Consider the following 15486-nt stretch of genomic DNA (forward strand, 5'->3'; position numbering starts at 1 on the left):
TTCTGAAACATGCCAGGCCAGGCTGGACAGGGCTCTGAGCAACCTGAGCTGGGTGAAGATGTCCCTGCTCATTGTGGCAGGGTTGGACTAGGTGAGCTTGGAAGGTCCTTCCAACACACACTATTCTGTGATTCTACTATTTGACCACAACACTAACAAAACAAGGACATCTGTCAGCCCAAAGACAGTGATTTAAAATACACTTTTTAAATGGCAACGGGTATATTTAACATTCTCACTAAGTAGCCTCAATAAATCTAAAAACTGTTGCATGAATAGATTGATCGCTACTTGTGCTTGTGTGTGATTTCAAAAATACATCCACTCATCACTGCCGTAATTCTATATTTTACACATTCAAAGCTCATACACGGTATTTAATATTGTAGTAACCAAGACGGTTTGAATTAAGCAAAGCACACACACAGAGCAAACAGAAATGTAACTAAAGCTCATGAAATTTTGAAACTGTGAACTTAATGGTATGAGGATTTCCAGGACTAAAGCACTTCTGTTTATTCACACACACAACCACAACCATTTGGCTTTTCTTAGAGTGCAGTTCCAAAGAAAGATCAGCAGTATGACAGGGTAGGAACATCACAGCACTCCTATGGTCTTGTTTCTGAAATGCAATGGCTGCATTTGTAAAGAGGCCGAGTAGCACCTGGGTAAGGAAGAAGGAGGGTTTGTTTGGCTTTTACATAAACATTAAAAAAACAAGTATACAAACAAGATACTCAGACACACACCTGCAACAAGCCAGAAGTGTTGGCATGAACTTCGATAACGTAAGGCTCCTATATTTAATTTCATATTATATTCCTCGAGGGTACTTCTCCAACTGCCAAGGGTTAAACAAATGGAGTGTGAAGGGGTCACTCAAACAGCTTTCTGTCTTTATTGACCCAAGCATGTTACCACACAGCGCGCTCCCACTGACTCCTTAGCACACACACATACCTCGCGTTATGAGGGGTGACCTGGGGCCGGCCAAAATGCCAGCTTCAGCGGCATCTCACACACTGGCTTCTTCCCACCTCAGTCTCAGAGGCCCTCGATCTCTCTCCCAGCAGAGGCAGGAAAACCTGCCCCAGACACCCCTTTTCTTCCTTTTCTCCCCACAGCCGCCATGCCATCCCCTTCCCCATGCTCCCCTCATAGCCCAGGCCCGCCCTCACATAGGGGCAACATGGGGGAGCCGTGCACTGATTGGCCTGCCCCTCCCTGAGGTGCTTCCTGATTGGCTGCCCGCAGGGCCCTCCATCCAATCCCACGCCCATCAGGTCCAGAAGCTTCTGGAACACTGTGATCTCCCCCCAGATACCCCCCTGTTTCCACAGAAACTGACCTGTGGGGCGGCTCCACATCTGCATCCACATCATAGGGTAAAACTATGAACTGGCTGATGAACCTGACAGAAAAGAAACTTACATTTTTGCCTGAAAAGGATTTTGGAATGCAGATGAATTAGTCCAGTGTAAGATGAGGAAGGACCTGTTGGAGAGCAGTGTAGGGGAAAGAGACCTGGGGGTCCTGGGCACAGCGGGGTGACCATGAGCCAGCACTGGGCCCTTGTGGCCAGGAAGGCCAATGGTACCTGGGGTGGGTTAGAAGGGGGTGGTCAGTAGGTCAGAGAGGTTCTCCTGCCCCTCTGCTCTGCCCTGGGGAGACCAACCTGGAATATTGTGTCCAGTTGTGGCCCCTCAGTTCCAGCAGGACAGGGAACTGCTGGAGAGAGTCCAGCGCAGCCACCAAGATGCTGAAGGGAGTGGAGCATCTCCCGTGTGAGGAAAGGCTGAGGGAGCTGGGGCTCTGGAGCTGGACAAGAGGACACTGAGGGGGGACTCATTCCTGGGGATCAATATGGAAAGGGTGAGTGTCAGGAGGATGGAGCCAGGCTCTTCTCGGTGACAACCAGTCATAGGACAAGGGGCAATGGGTATAAACTGGAACACAAAAGGTTCCACTTAAATCTGAGAAGAAACTTGTTCCTGGTGAGGTTGGCAGAGCCTGGCCCAGGCTGCCCAGGGATGTTGTGGAGTCTCCTTCTCTGCAGACATTCCAACCCACCTGGACACCTTCCTGTGTAACCTCATCTGGGTGTTCCTGCTCCATGGGGGGATTGCACTGGATGAGCTTTCCAGGGCCCTTCCAACCCCTGACATTCTGTGACTGTGATTTGCAACCACCCTTCACAGCTGCCTTCCCTTCAGCTTTCTGAGCTGGGCCCCACATGGAGTCACCTGAAAAGCCCAGCAGTGAATTTGGCTTAACACAGAGCCTGCTGAAAAAAAAACCACAGCAAATGTTGCCTCCACCTACAGTTAAGCAAATAAGCTTCAGCACAGACAATTCTCACCACCACTGATGAAAAGCGTTAGCAAAACCCTGCAAATGTGAACCAGCAACAGCTCTGCCCCTGCGCACAGGGGACAGTGCCGCCAGGAAAGGTTCCATATTCCATATCTCTGACCCCATTTTGTCCTAATACTTTAATAAACAGGTGTCTTGCTACCTCCTGAATAGTTTAGATACAAGCAAAAGGAAGTATGAAACATCAAACACAGAAATTGAGAACAAAAAGCAGATTTCATCATGGTGCGTGTGCATGTATGCAAGGAAGTTTCTACATAAAAGGTTATCTTGTGAATCTGCATGCAGCCTGGTTATCCCTGACACCTGGCTAGACATGGCTTCATTGTCACAGCTCCTGGAAAAGGCAGGAAAGTAACAGCTTTTCAGAGTCCACGAGGAAACTCACTCAACTACATAAAGATTATGATAAACTTTGAAAAATTATAAACCATTCCCATGATCATCACTCTGATCTGTCCATCTCAGGCATTTCTAGCAAGCACAGTTAGTTCTTTGTTAGGTTGCTGGTAGATTGTTTGCTGGGGTTTTTGTTTGTTTTGTTAAGTGAAGGCAACAATACAGTTATCACAGGAAAGCAGAAGTGGTTGGAGCTCTGCATCACTGATTTGTAGTTGTTTCTGACCATTAATAAAAGAATTTCATATTGAGTGCAGACCGAGGAGACAAAGGGTAATACAGACATCACTATTTCTCTTCAAGCTTGATAATAATTTTGTACTCTATTTTCTCTAATATCAGTCAAATGCTCAGAAAATGGTTATCTGTGTAAGTAACATTTATTTAAAAAAAACCAAACCCAATAACACTAAAACATGGTGGTGATTTGTTTGGTTTGGTTTTGCTTGTTTGATTTTGCTTTCCTGGCAGTTTAAATAACATTTTGAATGTACTTTTATTTTTAACAATAGTATTTTACATTAGCATAATGAAATTGCTTACTATGCTTGAAGCTGTTCTTTGATTTTTTATAACTGGCATAAAAATTCGCCTAATCATCTCTGATTTTAATGCCATCATATTTAATTTCTGATACAAGTCAAAAAGAAATGTTAAATAGATAACAAATCTAGAATTGGTACAACTCTTGCAGCCTTGTGCCACTTTTTTCCTAATTTGCCACCAATAACAGTGCTAAAACCAGGCTTTCCAAACTTAAGAGGTGCTCATCCCTATTAGTAAATTCACTATTCTGCTCCTCTCATGTAACAAAAAAGATAAATATTAACCACAAAAGTCAGGTGCAGCATCATTTCTTTCATTTGGGATTTAATCTTCTTATTCTTTGTCTTGCAATCAAAACCACCAATCATCTAGCCAGAAACAATGAAGAGCTGTGTATCCATTGGACCCCAGTGGTAGTGGGTTACTATATATGTCATTCAGTCTTAACAAATATATCAAAGTACATCTTTTGACTGGTTGCTTTACAGAATAAATCGTTCTTCAGCGGAGTGATAGTTTTGCACATTTTCCTCATATTTTTAGAATTCTGAATTGCTACCTTTGTTTCTTCATAACAGCTTCATGTATATGGTATAATTTCTCATCACTGTGTGCATTACACTGGGCGGTATTCTACTGAGCACAACACTATGGCAGGGGTGGAATACAAAAGCCAAAATGAACATCAGTGCACTGATGGCAACAAGCTGCACTTGGCGCATATTATTAATAAGAAAAACAAAAGAGCAGAGCAAATTGTGATTATAACTCCTGGAGAACTTCAAGGTGTGTCATGTAGGTGCCTGGGTACATGCTCAGAGATGTAAGAAGCTCATCCTGTCTTGCTCATATATACAAACAGTTCCCAGGTTGAAGCAGAGTGATGTAAAGCTGCCTTGCTGCCTTCTTAGGGGAGTGCATTAAACGGCTGGAGGAAACGGCCCTTAAGAAATGTGAAGGAAAAAAGGTTTAACTGATACAGGGACATGTGCCTGGAAACTACCATCATCCTCAGACATGGATATAGGGGGCTAATGTGCAAACTGGGGCAAAATGTAGAGTCAATTGTGCAGAATTAGATTTGGAAAAATATATTGTGGAAGAAGCTATATGAAAACTCTCTCTAAAACAAAATGATTCATTTTGAATTGCCATTCCAATTCTAAAACCCATAAAGGTTCACCAGATCTAGCTTTCAGAAATAACATACTTAACTACAATATCTTGATGAACCAAGATGTCTTTGAAATCTTTCATTTATTAGTAGCACAACTGAGTTTTTCCAACTTGTTCACCATTCACATACATTCTTAACAGTGGAAAGAAGAAGGAGTGCTATCTGCAGAAGAAAAGGAGGAGGGCAGCTTCAGTCAAGGCATGGGCCCGCAGAGTTCAAACAAAGAAAGCTGAAGACCAAAGGGAAAATGGCGTAAAAGGTAAGCATATTTTCTCCATGCAGTTCTCAATGTGACAGTAGGATACTGAAATAGCAACAGTAACTACACATTAAGCACTTTTCATTGTAATTTAGTCAAGGCACAAGCCTCCTATTCCTGTCAGTCACGTCCCATTCGCGTCTGCCGCCACCCTGATCTCTAACTCTGGACCAGAGATCCTTAACCACTGAGGAGTGGATTTTTTTCCATATAAAGAATGAGTCTGACATCTGAAGAGAATTCAGTCCCTAAGTCCACTGCTATTTCCTGCAGGCATCACCACCTAAATCTAAGTTACCATAGCTAGTTGCATAGCAGATCCCTATCTTCTGGCTTCCTTGGTCTTCCCAGGTTATTCCTCAGTTCACCCTTTCAGCTCCACAAGACAAGAAACAGGAGTTTCCTACTCTTCGGTAGGTCTCAAATCACAGAGCTTGTGTTTCAGCCCTGCTCATGTACAGATCAGCTGCTTCAGACACTCCATCCTGCAGGTTTTACTGATGAACAGTTCCCTGGGTAAAACCAGACTCTATGTTTGGACAACTAAGAAACATTGATCTCTTGTGCATTCTTAATGTTTTCCAGAAAAATGCAAATTTTTAACCCTTACTGCATAACAGAAACACGAGTTACCATCTTCCATCCATCTGATGATCTACTGAACTTATTTGTGTACATAAGCTGTAGCAATTTAGTTACAAAACCAAAGTAACAGAAACCAAACTTACTCTTCAGTGTCTGATTTCACACAGTAACGGAGACACCACCATTCATGTAAATTCCAGCTGAGTAATTATGCTTTGATTTCTTTTCTTTAAACATCAGAGTAAATTTCAAAATGTGCTTATAGCAGGAGGAGAGAGGTTTTGGCCCACACCAGCTGCTAGTTGTCTTCCAATAATGAGTGAAAACCTTGAGTTTGTACAACAGAGTGCAGCCCTCCCCTCTAACATCCAGAAATAAATGCAGTTTTGTGTTGCCCAGAGGTGATCATCATAAGAAGAGAATGAGATATTAGTAACAGTTGTATCACTCTCTTTGAAATGCTGTATTCTCGGTCACTTTGATTATACTATGATTTAAAAGTTAAACAACTGAACAACAACAAAGAAACCCAAACCAAACAAAGCAACCCATAACCTGAAAAGAATCTAAAGCAATTGCTAGTGCTTTTTTGGGGAGCAATAATGACAGGCTTTCTTCTTTGAATCACAGCATCGTAGAACATCTCGGGTTGCATGGGACCCATGACGATCATTGAGTCCCACTCCCAACCCCACACAGGACAACCTAAAAGTTAAATCAGTACCTTGACCTAGCTTCTCTCACTGATATTTGCCTGTTATGGGTCTAAGTGCTGCTAAGATGCAGCTCTCAAAAACATGACATAAAAACTCCAGAAGAACTGACATTCTGACTTTCAACTCTAATTTGTTTGCAACAGACATAGCTGTGTTTTGATAATTTAAAAAAAAAAAACAACCCTACATTGCTGTTTTCTCAAACCAATATAAGGCTGAAGTAATTAATTCTGCTGAGTATATACAATGAGATTCAACAAAACCAAACTATTAAAATGGCTTATCCTTCAATTTTTTTAAGAATGAGGTTTCTACAATCATGTCAAAAAAGTACCACACTAACAAATGCTTAATCAGTTCTAATCGACTGCAGAACAGATGCCTGCATTTCATTATGTGGTTTGCCAAATACTGGAAAGTGAAAACCAGTTTCAGACTAAAAGCAGAAGTTTTCTTATTGAACTAGGGCAAACAACAACCAAAGAAGTTTGGCATAATTTTAACGGTTGTAGTTAATTGTAGCCGCAAAATGAAATTAACATGTCCTACGAAAACATTCTGAGAACTTAAAACTGCAGGTAGCACAGGGACTTCAGCATCATCTTTCTTTAACTGTTGTCACTGTTTACCAAAGTCAAGTCACCTAAGTCAGTATTTAAAAACAGACTAATCACCAAATTAATTCAAGACTATAAATCCTGCAACGTTTTTCTTGATGAGATTAAAACATAGTCTATGTCAACCACATTCTAGAGAAAAATGTATTTGCTTATAGCTACAAATAAGAACATTAAAACCTTGTTAGTAATGAAATAGTATGGAAATTAGAAACTGCATTCTCTCTAGATCAATTTAACTTTACAGAGATTAGCACAGAGCTGCTTCTAACTGTTTCGTAAACTACTGTGACTCTAAAACATTTTAAAATCACTGAAAGATGACTACCCAAAAAACCCAACAGACACCTTTCCCCCATTATCAAGAAAATGTTATTCAGGATGGCCTAAGGGAAGTGAAATTCTAAAAGGCAATAAGGAAGGGTGACATCTTGCAATAAAAAAACAAACACACAAAATAGACTGCACATCAGATTAGAAAAATAAAATCTAATCATAATAAAAACATCAACAAAGAACCCCAAACAAGCATCCTTTAAGCACAGCTTATATGGCTTTCTCTTCCTCGAGAAAGATAATCTATTGGTTGGATAGAAGAAATAAATCTTGGTAGAGCAGGAGCAGAGACTGAACAAGTCTTTCTCAAAACTCCATGAATATACCTATCCATACATGAAATAACCAGCTCTTGAGGCAGTAAATAAAATTCATCCCTTCACTGGGTATAAAATACAGAACACCAAGTAATCCAACTCCCAAGCGGTAATTACCTGATGCTGAAAGGGGAACCCATCAACCCTGAGGATGCAGAGGTGACCCCAGGAGGCTGATATTTCCACTCGCCACAGTGCGAACTGGAGAAATAGCAGCCACTCTAAATAAAGATTCTGTGATGCATCTCCCTGATGCATGGTGGCTTTATAAATAATTTCCAGTGTCCTGAGCCTGAAATGGTTGCGAGGTAAGACAATTTCCAAGAGCGTACTGAAATCACCTGAGGAAATTGTTCCAGTTCCTGCTTGCCCTGCTCAGGCAAGGATAAATTCTGTTGCTGCTAACATGTCAAAATCCCCTGGAAGAGGGATTCCCAAACAGCATTAAGCAGTACAGTATTAGACAAGCAACTAGTGGATCTTCATCATACACAACGCACCGCAAAGTCGGAGGCTGGCATAATAAATATTGTCAGGTCCCAGCACTGTCACTGCAGCCCTGGCTCCAAGGCAAGAACACTTAGCACTGCACTGCCGTGGAGCCAATAAATAGATGAGACTGAGCTGGCAAAGAGTGCAGCACAGCTGTTGACAACTACTTTATCCCACACCAAGCCTGAAATCCTGTGTTTCTTCTGATCTTTCCATCACACTTGCACCTCACGACAGTAGTATCAGATTCAGGATACAGTAAGTGGCCAGGGCTTGAATTCCTGCGCTCTCTTTCCTAGTATTATCTGTCCGCATAATCCAGGGAGTTCATCATCAGGACAAGATCTGATCACAGAGAACAAGGCCAAGAATCCCCACAGTACAGGGTACGCAGTGGGGCCCAAAACGGTCTGTGGGGCAGACCCATCCACAGGTCAGACAGCGAAAGAGCCCCTGGAATCTTGTGCACTCTGCCCTCAGGAGAAAACCACGTGTGTTGCTGGTGGATTCCAGGAAAGGAACATCTCAAAGCTCCTCTATTTTCCATTAACTCCCTTTAAGTACTGGATCCAGCGGTGTCTTAAAACTGGTCACTACCATCTTCTTTGCTCTTCTCCTCTCTTTATCTCTCTATAGTCTGACACAATACAATCAAGAAGTAAACTACGATATACATAATAGTCATAAAAAGTAAGTACAGCTATCACTCTGCTTTACTGTCCAAACAAAAAATAAACTGGCACAGATAAAAAATAGGTCTAGCAGCATGTCTATGGTATCAGACTACCTTAAAAATGTTAAAGATCAAGTCTGTCATAAGGTTGATTGAAGGTGTTTGCAAGATTTACTGTTATACATACTGATTTTAGAAAAGATATTGTACTGCAAGCCCATTTATCTAATCAAACCTCTCCAAAGGTGTCCTCTTTCCTTCAGGGCTTTTCATGTCTAGCCCATAGAAAGGATATACATTGCTTTAAATGGCAATGATTTCTGAATGATACATTTCTAACTGATTTATGTTTTAAGCAGTGTATATAAAACTTGACAGGAAGCTCTAAATTGATGATTATTCCTTCCTTGCTCTTGCACTGCTTTTAAAAGAAAAAACAACCCTAAAAAAGGCAATAGTTTTTGAATTCTTAGAACAGAGAGTGCCAATCTTAAGGGACTGCAAGGACTGAAGAATGCTGGTGATGTGGTGATAAAGTTTTTGTTTAAACAAAATTACTGGCAAACGTCTAGTGAAATTAAAATGTTGACAGGCTGCTCTCAATGGCCAACACTATCTCTAGAATCAGTATGTTGTACTGTTAACAAATAATATAGCTACAACAATTATTTTGAAAACAGCTGAATAGAAGTCATTGTAGCCATCACTGCTAAAAGGGACAATTTTAATGTTCAAAGGTGAATCAAGATACTTACATATTAACATTGGGATGGGGGGGACACTACAAACACCAGACCAAACACCAACAAAAACCACAAAACAAACAAACAAAAACAGACCACAAAAAAACCCACCATAAACATGCAAAAAACCAACAACAAAACACTTGAATTAAGGAAATTATTTATTCTTTTGTGTATTACTTTTTAAGGAAAAGACTTCCAGAAAAATATTTCCACAACAGTTTTCAGCAGTAGTGGCACCTGCAGCCAAAGACAAGTAGTCAAGTATGTACATTGCAATGACTCAGACACAGCAACTTATCTTCTCCAAACTAATTAAAGGGTTTTTCCTCTGTGCCTAAGGCTATCTAATCATGCAAGTAGTATTCCCTCATCATTAGAGATGACTGTCTTCAATTAATTTTGCAGCATGATGCAGACTGAATTTAGTACCTGACTTGTTAATTAGATGCAAAACTTCGTAAGTTTTTAACATTAAAAAAACCCCCAAAAAACACAAATTTCCACACCACCACACCAAATGTGATGAAAGGAAGACGGTAGCGGGATTATAGATATGGACCTAAAGTCAAATACTTAGGCACAAGCACTCAAGGATCTCCGAAGGTCCAGATAATGTTTGAAGCATATCTATAAATCATTGAAAATGACAGTTATAAATTTAGGTGCTAATTTACAGATCTAAACAGCAGTTCTGTTTATGGCCTCACAACAGATGAGTTCCTCCAGCAGAGGAAGTGAATAATGACATTTAATCATGGCTACAGAAGAGAAAGCTTACCCTCCTGCTCTTAAGACACGTAGTTGTTACCCATCATAAAAAGTTTCTGACTTGTGTGAACACTTGCAGAAGTAATTTCAGATTGTTCTCCTTCTCACTACCTAAGTTAAAACTGAACTGGCTGCAACAAAGGAGGTTGTTCACAGACAAATCAAAAAGAGAGGAAGAGGGGAGGATCGCTGGAGAAGCTTATACCAGCCAAAGGACAGACAGCCCCAGAGTGATGGGGGTAAAATTGGTACCCATAACCTAGAGAAACAGCTTCTTTTTGCTTTAATCTCACATAGAGATTACCCTTTTCTAACCCAGCAAATACGGCAGAAGCCCACCCAAAAAGCTAATGCCATGGAGGAGCTGTGGCACATGCGCATTCCGAAGAATGGAGCTTGCTATACTTCAGTACTAAGCTATTAAAGAATTAGGCTTTGTGCTGGAAAACAAAGACCTAAATCACAAAGGGAAAACACTTCCTTTGTGTTGCACGCTGTTTGCACTGACTGTATTATACATTAGCCAGCAGTCAAACTCATTAGCTGATAAAGCTCTTGTAAGTCATCATGCCACATCCTCAGCCACCAGGATTCCTTCTAAGATGCTCAATAACAAGTCCTCTGTTTTATGTCATTAAGCTCTTCTCCTTAATCTCTGCTTGCCTTTGCAAAGTAATGAAACCATTCCCATTGCCATACGGCCTTTGAAATAAAGATTTATGAATGCAAAGAATACTACGTTGCAGTACACCTCTTCTGTTCTGTTGTCATTGTGTTTATTTTGAAGCTAATGGCAGAATCTTATGCTAATCAGCGCAGCAGGCCTCTTAACAAAATGACTGAAATTTCACACTCTTTTGTTATTTGTAACTGGACTTAAACTGAGCAATTTTCTTTTCACAAAAGACAGACATAATCCAGACAATTACACAGCTACAAGACCATATCTAACACGGCTAACCAGACTATGTAACAGTCATTCCTGAGATCAGATCTCTGTATCATTTTGGCAACTTTACAGTTATTTTTATTTTTAACTCTATTTAACTTTTTATTTTTAACTGTGGTCAGAAATAGGAGCAATTGTAAGGGGGCAAAAATGTTTCAAGAGATATGTTCATTTCCTTTTTATTATACATAATAAACAGAATAAATATGTCATCTTTTAACATGCTAGATTAGACAAAATGTTTTAAAGCACAATGTTGACTGCTATCAGTATGAAGATAGTAGCATATCCTTTATCAGTTTCAAATTCCTTTACACATTTTTCTGGAGATTGGTTTCTTGTTTTGAAGAAGGTCTGAAAGAGGCTGTTACCTTCTCTATGCCTTTACAAATAGAAAGGGACAAGGCTGTGGGAGATGAAACAGAAATTTTCTCTGGAATTCCACAATTCTATTGTGACGAACCATATTTTCCTGGTGCTTTTTGAGCCTATTTTCATCGCTGTTATTCTAAATAAATCCAAACAGGATTATTCTTATCTGTTCTCATACTGTGGCCCTCAGCAACACTGCATGATGTGGAGCATGCAGGACCTTCCAGTCGCAGCAGAGAAAGCCAGATCTCCTGTTACCCTGACCACAGAGGACCTCCACCATCAGAAACACAAAGGTGTTTTCTCTCTTGTGATTCCAAGACAACAGGAAAGAGACCAAGCACTGCATGATGTGGAGCATGCAGGACCTTCCAGTCGCAGCAGAGAAAGCCAGATCTCCTGTTACCCTGACCATAGAGGACCTCCACCATCAGAAACACAAAGGTGTTTTCTCTCTTGTGATTCCAAGACAACAGGAAAGAGACCAAGCACTGCATGATGTGGAGCATGCAGGACCTTCCAGTCGCAGCAGAGAAAGCCAGATCTCCTGTTACCCTGACCACAGAGGACCTCCACCATCAGAAACACAAAGGTGTTTTCTCTCTTGTGATTCCAAGACAACAGGAAAGAGACCAAGCAAGACTCCAGGGCTGAATTCATTTCCCAACTCTTATTTTTAGAAATGAGACGGCGACCATCAGGTTGTTCCCAACCATTTCTCTAACTCAGGCATCACAGCTGCTCCTGCAGTACCACCAACCTCCCTATGAAACAAACGCAGCACAAAAGACCCCAAAGCTAAAGTTATGATGGTGACTGTAATACTCCCTTTTAGGAGCACCACAACTGAACATACACAAAATACTTGCATACATTATGTGCTTTACTGCTGCTGCATGGTCTCAGCAAACAATAGAGTGCTGCTTGAAGGCATGCACTGGATTTTCTATTGCCAAAAATTATTTGCTGTGTGAGGTCAGGAGGAGAGGACTCATCACAAAATGTCTTATTTGTTTTACACACCAGGGCACTTGTGGACTTCTATCAGCAGATGGTGCCAGCAGGGCACCAAAATTAGAGATTTTATGGAAATAATTAGTTACTAAATGGTAGTAAAATAACAACTGAAAGAAAACTGATTTGGGAACTTTGATAGATATTGTAGAATTCAGAGCAGACTGTGCTTTGTCATCACCAGCATACTCCAATATATAGCAGAGCTTATTCCAGCAAATGAGATAGAAACAATAAAAAAAGATGCTCAAAAACAGTGTTGTCACTTCCAGTTTTGTTTGAATGAACTCTTTATCAGACGGGTAAAGCCAAAGAGGCTAATACAGACTTTGGTATTAGAAAATTCTTGAAATAAGTACGGTTACGCTATTCACTGGAAACTGACTTATGAAACTACTACATCCAGAAAGCTTTGAAAAACAGCAGCTATCTTGTTACCTTATGTTTCACTTTATACTCCACCTAAGTTCAGAGCAGCTGCAAGTCTAAAACCCTTCCCCATTTTTCACACGTCTGTTCTCTCAACAGATCACGAGACCACAAAATCTTCCAGACTGCCCTAAAATGAGCACTCAAGTGCAAAAGTTAAGCAAGGAAGACACCAGGACTGATGAAATGGCAATGCTCTATTTAAAGACAGAGAGACCGCCTCATGGTCTGCTTGTATGCTGATAAAAAGGAGACAAAAAGGTACAGTTAGAACATATTATATTAACCATGTTAAAACTTTGGAAGGCTCCAGTCTTCGACCTCACATAGTTATTTCGGAACATATTCTGGGTTACAACATGTGATTTATACCAGAGGCACTGGAGAACAGCTAGATATATGATCAAACCTCTCATTTTCAGAGGCTGCACCAAATGCTTATAAAAATATTCAGCATAAGACCACTGCACATTTGTAAGATCAGCTGTCATACTAGTGATACTTCCTGTCTTCTCTGTTGTTCATTTCGTGAAGATTCAGTACATCTCATAGAAATATTTACCCTTATATGTACATAGGCCAATTAGATGTACCACAATATACACAAACCTCAGAGTTTACCAGTTCAAAGCATGTCTGGAGAGTGCCCACCCCAGGAAATGAAATTCCAGTCCAGGATGTGCACAAGGAGCACTGAGGTTCCTCACTACACTGAGCCAGATCTGTGAGCAGCAGGAGCATCTCTGAGCTTGCAAGCACTTGTCTGAACTGTTTGCACTGACAGGCACGTCCCCACAGACTGAACAATACGGTCTGCAGAAGCTTCTAAAGCATCACATGTAAGGATTCTTGAAGCATATATGAATGTGTATTGTGCGAGACCAAATTTGAAAACTTTACAACATCAAGAGTTTTGTGTCTTGTCTTCGTACCATTCAAGTATCTGATAAAACAATAGATTATTCTAGTGAACTGAAAACCCTAATATTGCCTGTTACTGCCTGATCCTGAGTTTCACAGATGACTCTCTAGGCTAGAAGTGTCTCGTTAGCACTAGAGTGCTCTGTTCTCAGCTAATAATAGGCAGTGTAAAACCAAATATCATTCAGAACAAAGAAAGTTAAATTTAAAAGTCAAGTCAGCAGAGGCTCAATCTAACATATTTTGCAGTAACTTCAAACGTAAAATCAAAAAGTCCCTCTCGTACTGCAGATCAATTGCTCTCACTTTGGATTCCTTAAATCCATTATTTATCTGTGGAGAGGCATAGGATTAGTCCAGGGGAGAATAGGAAAATACTTCTGATTGACCACATGGGCCTAACAACCTAAGATTAACAGTGACTTTCAGTTAAACAAAGTAGTTCACAGAAGAAATAATCTAAACTTACCACTAAATGAAATAAATAAAAAATCAGTCTGTATGATCAAACCATAGGACTGATGAAGTGAAACCTGAGCAGAAGAGCTTCAGCTGTTTCTGCGTCTTGCACAAAGTTCAATATGGTGCTCTATGTTTTTTTTTATGATAAAAATATTAAATCACAACTTAAATACCATGAACTTTTTACTTTACACACATATAGCAGGACATGCCAACCGTGTCATTTTACAATTTAGTGTTTCTTTTTTGCAAACTGATTGCACACGAGCCATTTCTAAATGCCTTTTTAAACAGGGGCTTTTCTAATTCTTTTTGCAAGTTGGTTTCCCGTGGTTTCAGGTACAGCTAGAGGACTGCTGAGGTCCTGAGGAGTAGCACATGAGGTCTTGCCTTCAGTATGATCTCTAATGTCAAGCATATAGGCTGAACAAATCTTTTTTGAGCACAGAGGAGGTGAAGAAAAGTATACAGAATTAGGGAGAGAGAAATATCTAGAGATTGTTTCAACAAACAAGGCAGGACGGGCTTCTTAAATCTGGCAAAATGAAGGCCAAGAGAATGTATTGTTACTCTCTACATAGTTCATACACCAAGTGTGTGAAGAGCAAACAAACTAAACTAAGCAAAATGAAACCTGTTGGCAGAAGTACAAATGTGTATAAAAGAGCCCTAGCTAGTAGTTTGAAGCAGTGGGTTCAGAACAGCCTCATGGTAGGAAACACAGGAATAAAATTACCTAGTCCAATTAAGACCATCTTGATTAATGTGCAGGAGAATTATCTGGCACAGCTAGCTGGAAGGGCAGCTGCCTGATGGCCTCTCCAGTCCAAGGACCTTATGTTGGATCAAAATCTACAGACAACACTGTGAAAAGGCATTTAACGTTTGACACAGCACACCTGGGCCCTGTGCAGCAGTACCAACACATGGCAAATCTTCTCTGCCAGAGCTGGCAGCACTAGCACGGCCCTCTTGCCTCAAGGGCCTCCACACCTGCTGCCACAAGAGCTGCTCTCCTTGCAGGCAGGGCAGCACCCCTGCAACAGCTTTGGGATGCTGTCTCACCCCGTCACACGAGCACCCATCACACAGACACAAGCAAGCACTACCACAAGGGTGCAGAACCACTGCAGTGAGAGACACAGTCCTCGAGAAACAAAAGTTCCACCTCTGTGCACACCGACATAACCCATACTTAAAGGATATTGACGCTGATGGAGGGAAAAGGGCTTAAGTTTTAGCTCACTTATATCTATTATGTTACTGGTTTTCCATCATTTAAACAGATTGAATTTTTTCTTACATCTAAATCAATGTACACCAAGAATGAGG

The 15486-nt window shown here is 40.7% G+C and overlaps 1 protein-coding gene and 1 long non-coding RNA gene across 4 annotated transcripts in view; one reads left to right on the forward strand and one right to left on the reverse strand.

Moving 5' to 3' along the window:
• PCDH15 (protocadherin related 15) overlaps window positions 1–15486 on the reverse strand; it is a 695403-nt gene that overhangs the window by 521103 nt on the left and 158814 nt on the right. The gene's annotated exons all lie outside the window — the stretch shown is intronic.
• LOC110360741 (uncharacterized) lies at window positions 998–13086 on the forward strand. Its single transcript, XR_002416834.2, has 3 exons — window positions 998–1388; window positions 4639–4757; window positions 12871–13086. It is a non-coding gene; the product is annotated as an uncharacterized LOC110360741 (long non-coding RNA).

This window comes from Columba livia, chromosome 6, assembly GCF_036013475.1.
Source record: "Columba livia isolate bColLiv1 breed racing homer chromosome 6, bColLiv1.pat.W.v2, whole genome shotgun sequence".
Lineage (NCBI taxonomy): Eukaryota > Metazoa > Chordata > Aves > Columbiformes > Columbidae > Columba > Columba livia.